We start from the raw sequence: 6,791 nt of genomic DNA on the forward strand, positions 1-6,791 counted from the left end.
CTTCTCTTGTCATGTAGTTTCTTGCCAAAACAAGGATTTTGAAGTTCTATGGCTTTGCAATTATTTTTCTTATGAATCTTGGGTTTCCATCGAAAATATCCTACCCCTTTGACCATATGGACTGCATGTCATTGCCCAAATATGAGGGCAAGAAAAGAAGAAGATAAAGATGAGGGGTCCCTAAAAGTTACCATTTTAATCTATCTCCTAACCTTGTGGAGAGTTAAACTTAATGCTCAATGTATTGATCTCGATGGCCATGCCATTTTAAATTATCAAGTAATAAGCATCTCTATATTATGCCATTAGAAATTTTAGTAGCCATGCTATTAAAAAATTCCAAGCTTAGCCTTGCATATGATTAAAAGGATTGACGTCATCTAATGTTGCATGTTTTTTTCATCAATGCTAGATGGCTTGGAGAGTTAAAAGCCAAGTGTTGAGAATGCCTCTTGTAATATAATGCCTTCAAAATTGTAAGAATATGGCATAGCGAAAACAAATACAGCAAGAGAAAGTACACTAGACAATGCAATAGAGAGAATGGAGAGAATTTTAAAATTTTGATTATATCAAACAAGAGATAGGTACAATATGATGGTAATGTCCACCTGTGCGCTCTAGTGTAGAGCTTAGATGGTGATCTAGATAGACTCTGGATAGAGGGCGTACTGAGAGAATATGGAATATATGCTCACAAGCATTGGATGCCTTTGCTTGTGCCAACTATGTCCATTTATAATGCTACAGGTAGTGCGGTGTGGACGCGTCCAAGACGTGGGCAGCTATGCTGCATTGACGTGGCTCAGCACACACGCGTATTCATAAAACGTCCCCACCGCCCACTAATGATGAACTTAGTTCTCGAGGGAATATTCCCATACCATTTCAGGCCGACCCCGGACCCCAGCTAATGCTTATACCCCTCATCATCTCCTAACCATCAACAATCACAACTATGACCCCTTCCAGCATCTAAACTAGGGTTCCCACTAATGATATGTGCACCAATGGCTTCTCCTCATTATGGGAGCCATACAAATGTGCACCACACATTAATGTGAGATACATGCTGAGAGGCGGGCATTGAACATATACTAACAAAAATATCATGCCTCAGTTTATGTTGGTGTTATTAGTAGCTGCTTTTTCCTTTGACTATAGAAAGTTTTAAAAAGGAGAATATTGACAAAAGCTAATACTAGAGGAAATCAAAGGGTTAAAAAGATATTTGTTGAGAGCAAAGAGTTTGGGAATGAGGATCCTCAAAATGAGCAAGGTGATCTAAACAAGGAAGGGCCTACATTAACCTTCATGACATAGAACAAGGATGGAGAGAAGGAAGCAAGTAAGAATAAGTAGGAAGGTACATGACTATCCGCTTTAAGAAGCTAGTACCTAGGGTTCCCTTATGTAGGTGGGTTATCAGCACAACCCACCTACACAAGGGAAACATCTTGGAAACATGGGGATAATTTTCTACATTAAAAAGGGCCTTTGATATTGAGGGCTATGTTGCTTTGGCCTTTGATATTGAGGGCTATGTTGCTTTGAAGGGGTCCTTCATTTTCTCAGTTAATTTACCAAATGGAAGCACCAAAGAGCTGGATGAGGATGTGAAGGAAAAGTGGGATAATCATTGGCATGCTATGAAGGAGTTTTAAAATGAGATAAAGAAGTATTGGGCCTTTCTAACTATGGGGAAAGAGACCACAGAACACCCTCTTGGATGGAAAGTCTTAATGAGTTCTTTTCAACAAATAAGTCATGCCATATTAGGGTTCTAACCCAGTTCATCATCCTCTTCCCAAGGATGGGCTGAAACATATTGCAACATTGTAGAGATTCAACTTATAAGTTAACTTATTGCAATCCAACTTGTAAGTTAACTTATTACAATATTCTAGAGGTTCAAATTGTAAGTTAACTCAAGGAGAGGCAAGAGGGTTTTGTACCCCAATGACACAACAATTATTGGCACGAATGGTCTACTCTGTGAGATTTTAATTTAAAATATATGAAAGTTTGTTGTTTTTTGGGTCTTATAGTATAAAGTTCAAGTTCTTTCTATCTTTAATTAGGGGAGTTAGAAAGAATACTTTGATAATATGTGTCTGAAATTGCTATCTTCCATGCCAAAAGAAGAAAGGGACGACAAGATCATGCAAAATCAAAAGCAAGTGAATAGGACCCAAGATGCTTCGAGTTAGTGATCTTCGTTGTGTGGCTGTTTCATGTGATGTTTATGGTTCTTATGACTAGTTTGAAATACTTTATTTTCAAATCATGATTTGTAAATTTTTCCTATTGTGAATCCTTTTCATTGTAGGGAGTGGTTTGACATACTATGGAGGTTTCCATTTGAGGATCCATCCTCAAGGATCACTTTGAAAGAATAAGTTATACTAAGTGTCAATTGTAGCGTGATCAGAGACCCATAGAGACAATCCTTATTGTCTCTTTTTGATGCAGATAGTAATTTAAAAACCTCTTATGGGATGCCAGCCACTAACTGATCATTTATTTATTGAGTGGATGACAAAGGAAGTGTGGATAGGTCAAGTTTTGACAGATGCAATGATGTTGGTAAAATTAAACCATGGGGATGATAAGAATGAAGTTTCTTAATAGGCTTAGATGGCGATTTAGACAGACTTTGGATGGAGTATGTACGAGGTGTATAAGGGGGTGGATACTCACAAGCATTGGATGCCTTAGCTCATGGCAACCATGTCCATATATAGTACTGTAAGCGGTGTGGTAGACGCGTATACAACGAGGACGGTTACACTGCATAGACACGTTCACCGCCCGCGTATCAAGAACGTGGCCCACCGACCACCGCCCACTAATGATGGACCTAATATTCGAGAGAATATTCTAGGGATTATTCCTTATACCGTCGCCTCAGGGACTCCCGCCCCCCCGAACCCCCACCAGGGGGGCTACTAGCCCCGTAGGACCCCCTAGCCCGAGGGGCGATGCCCCAGACCCCAGCTAATGCTCATATCCTTGACCATCTCTCTCCTAACCATCATCAATGGTCACAATAATGACCCCATCAGCATCTAAGCCGGGGTTCCCACTAAAGACATATGCACCATGGCTACTCCTCATAATGGGGACCTAACAAATGTGCATTATACATCAAAGTGAGATACATGCTGAGAGGCGGGCATTGAGTGTATACTAACAAACACAAGATGTTGTGGCAATAGGTGAGAGGTGATGGGGACGCAAGATGTTGCTAAGATTTAGGGGAAAAAAAAAAGGGCAATAGTTTGGCTAGAGAGGATTGCAATGAATCTCCTCGTGTAATCATCATTGTACTTCCAAAATGACCCACAACCTTGGTTCTCTATACAACTCTAGCCAATCTGGCCCTCCATTCTAGCAAAGCTTGCTCATATGCACGTGTTTCCTAAATCCCTTGAAAAACAAGGTCCTGGTTCTCTACAAGACGCCGATATCTATCAAAAGTCACCTTTGGAAACCTACCCTTAATTAAAATTAACGACATGGTTCTCACACAAAGGTCTTCAAAGTCACATGAGCTCTTCGATCTGCTTGGATAACTTCCATGTCTTTTGCACAACACTTGTACACAAGCCTCTTGTAGCACCAAAACAGGTGGCCGTAAACCTGTGCGCAGGGCTAAACGTCTTGGACAGTACACGCGACAAGGCTCTTTTAACATTGTTGGGTAGCATGGGAGAACGGTAACATTGGTGGGTAGCATGGGAGAGAACGGTCGTTTAACAACAGGCTGAAGCAAAATGAAGGCAACTGGATTTTTGAAGAGAGAAACAATGGAGAGGATAGGGGTCCCCTAGGCTAGTTAACCTTCCCCATTAGCTCCACCACCTTTGCGTGTAGGTTGTGTGCCAGCGATTCATACATTTGGCAAGGTTGCCTACCCAGTTTAGTGTTAATGATGTGCCATACATTAACATTAATGAAAGGGGCCACCCAACTTATGAAGTGGTTGAACTACACACTTATAAGGGTAAGAGTAGAACATCTCTATATCTCTATATTATATGAAAGATAAGTTTCACAAAGCTGCCACGTGGAAAGAATTTAAATTTTAGAGGTTCGGGAAGGGAAGGAGGAGGTTTGAGGAGGTTTTTAATTTGGAGGTCTCAAAAGACATGTGAAGCATGGGTCTGCCCACCAGTAGTAAATGTAAAGGTTTGGGCTAACACTCACCACTTGCGAAAACCATGTGAAACTTCATGTTAGTCCCAAACACGATCAAGCATGTATAGAATCCTTGGAAATCCAATGGACCTTCAAGCCTTGTGGACATTTAACAAGGAATAAATCTAGGTAATGTCCACACCAAAAAATAGTTTCATGTGCATAGGTCATTTTCCATTCAATCAAAATATGCAGAGTATGAATGCATAAACAAATGTCAAGGAAAATCTAAAGCTTGTACATCAAGTGAAACTTTCAAGTAAGAGATTAATCTCAGGACATTCACTCTGGCTTTAAAAAAGCCATCCTCAACTGAAAGAAGTCCATATCCACTCTGGATGCCTTGGCATAGTAGGCCTAACTTCTATGGATATGCCTTGCCATAGCAAACTTGCACGTCTGTCTTCTCTAAGGCTATCTTGGTATAGTATGTCCATCACCTTTCTACAGTAAGTGTCATGAGTGATCAACATCTCTATAGTTGCCTTGCTATAGTAACTACCACAATCAACATCTCTATCGATGCTGATTTTCTATAATAGATTTTATTCAATCCTCTACCTTTATACTTGCCTTGCTATTATAGGTACATCCCTTTTATAATTGCCATGCTATAGAAAACGACATGATCAACATCTCTATCTTTATACCTGCCTTGCTATTATAGGTACATCCCTTTTATAGATGCCTTGCTATAGAAACGACGTGATCAACATCACTATAAATACCTTGCTATAGTACATTTCACTACAAGAAAAAGGTACAATAATGGTGGCTAGAAATCACATTTTTTACCTACTCTAAAGAAAATCTCATTATCACCCTTTTGGATCATCCCTTTTTTTCAAGGAGGGCTGCCCTTTTATCCCACCCTCAAAAATTCCCGTTAGTGCTAGGTCACCCTTTCTTTTTACAAAGGGAAACCATTATGTGATCAATCTAGATATTCATAAAATGGTGAGCCAACTCATTATTTCCTTCAATGTATACTTAGAAAATAACCAAAAAGCTACTATTTGTTTAGATCATAACTGTTTTATATAAAAAACTATCCTTGTGAAATAAAGGCAAGGACATATTTCAACAGGATTTCTCAATTTCAACCAATACAAAATGCATAATTGCCACCAAAAGGAAATACAACATGTTGAGCCTTCAAAAGGAAAAAGGAGCCTAAACACAATGTAAACCCAAGTCTAAGGATGCCAACTGTAGAGAATTTCAATTCAAAATACACTTTTAGACTGCTATAGGAGGAGACTTCAAAGAAAAATAGACTTCCAAAGCTTTCCATCCAACTACTTTCTTGCTCACGACTTTATAGTCTTGGGGGACCTCTTATACCATAGCAAAATTTTCACTTATAGAGTTAACAAAGGTGGCTCAATGTGCTGATTTATGAATTTTGAATAATCAAAAAGGTAAATCAGCTTCAAATTCCATGAAATTACTTGAGAATGCTTGGATAGCATACCTACGATAAAATTTTTGGAAAAAAGTCATGTGCCTAGTAAATTTTACTTTTTAAAAATTACTAAAAAATCATAAAAATGTAATCTCCTTATCTTCAAGCAAACATGTATAAAAAAAAGTGTCTTTAGTAAAAGATCTATGCAAATGGCATAAATACATTATAGGAATTTTGTATTGCATTTGTACCGTACTTTAAAAAATAGTTTAAGGTATTTTTTCTATAAATTTTAGATTTTTTAAAACAAAAAGTTAAGGTATTTTTTATATAAATTTTAGATTTTTTAAACAAATTTTTTTTAGATTAAGGCCATGGAACCCTATGTTTTTTAATTAAATAAATATTTTTTCAAATGATATCTTGTGCTGAGAGTATTTCCCTAAAATGGATTTTTTTAAGAACAATGTATTGGAAAAGAAAGAAAAAAAGTTATCTAAAAGCCACAAAAGTGAATTTTCTTACTACAAGACTAGGGTTAAATCATTAGTACAGTCATGATGATTATCCTAATAAGAATTAAAAACTAGAATTATCAAAGCACCACCAAAACCATAAACAAGCTTGTTGTAGTCCAACAAAATGCTACTTTTTCCCACAAATAGAATGAAATCTCTTTGGACAAAAAATTGTAGATGGTTGGTAATTGCAAATCAGCTCCTTACTAGTATCATTGCACACTTACAAAATTGATCTTTGTAGGCCGGACGAGAGGTGATTAAAGAGATGTACAACCACCATCGTGAGAAGTCGAGGCATTTGAAATTTGTTATATTTCCTCCACTTAAACAATAGAAAGGGAGAGAAGTGAGATTTTTTTAAGCCAAGTTTAGAGCTTCTAGTAGAAAGAGATTTAACTCTAGAGTACTTCTCCCATTGGCATTTTCATTACATGAAGCTCATGCCACCTCTTGACATATGGCATGCAAGCTCATGCCACCTCTTAACACATGGTGTTTTTATTACATGTCACCTCTTAACATGACATGCAAGCTCACACCATCTCTCGACATGACATAAAGACATTAGATTAAGCATTGATCTCGATGAGATTGCTATGATCACTTTAGAGGCATATAATATGATGCCATGTTATAAAGAATATTAGAAACAAAACACATTA

This window comes from Cibotium barometz, chromosome 6 (assembly GCF_041138505.1).
Source record: "Cibotium barometz isolate CiBa-2024 chromosome 6, ASM4113850v1, whole genome shotgun sequence".
Classification (NCBI taxonomy): Eukaryota; Viridiplantae; Streptophyta; class Polypodiopsida; order Cyatheales; family Cibotiaceae; genus Cibotium; species Cibotium barometz.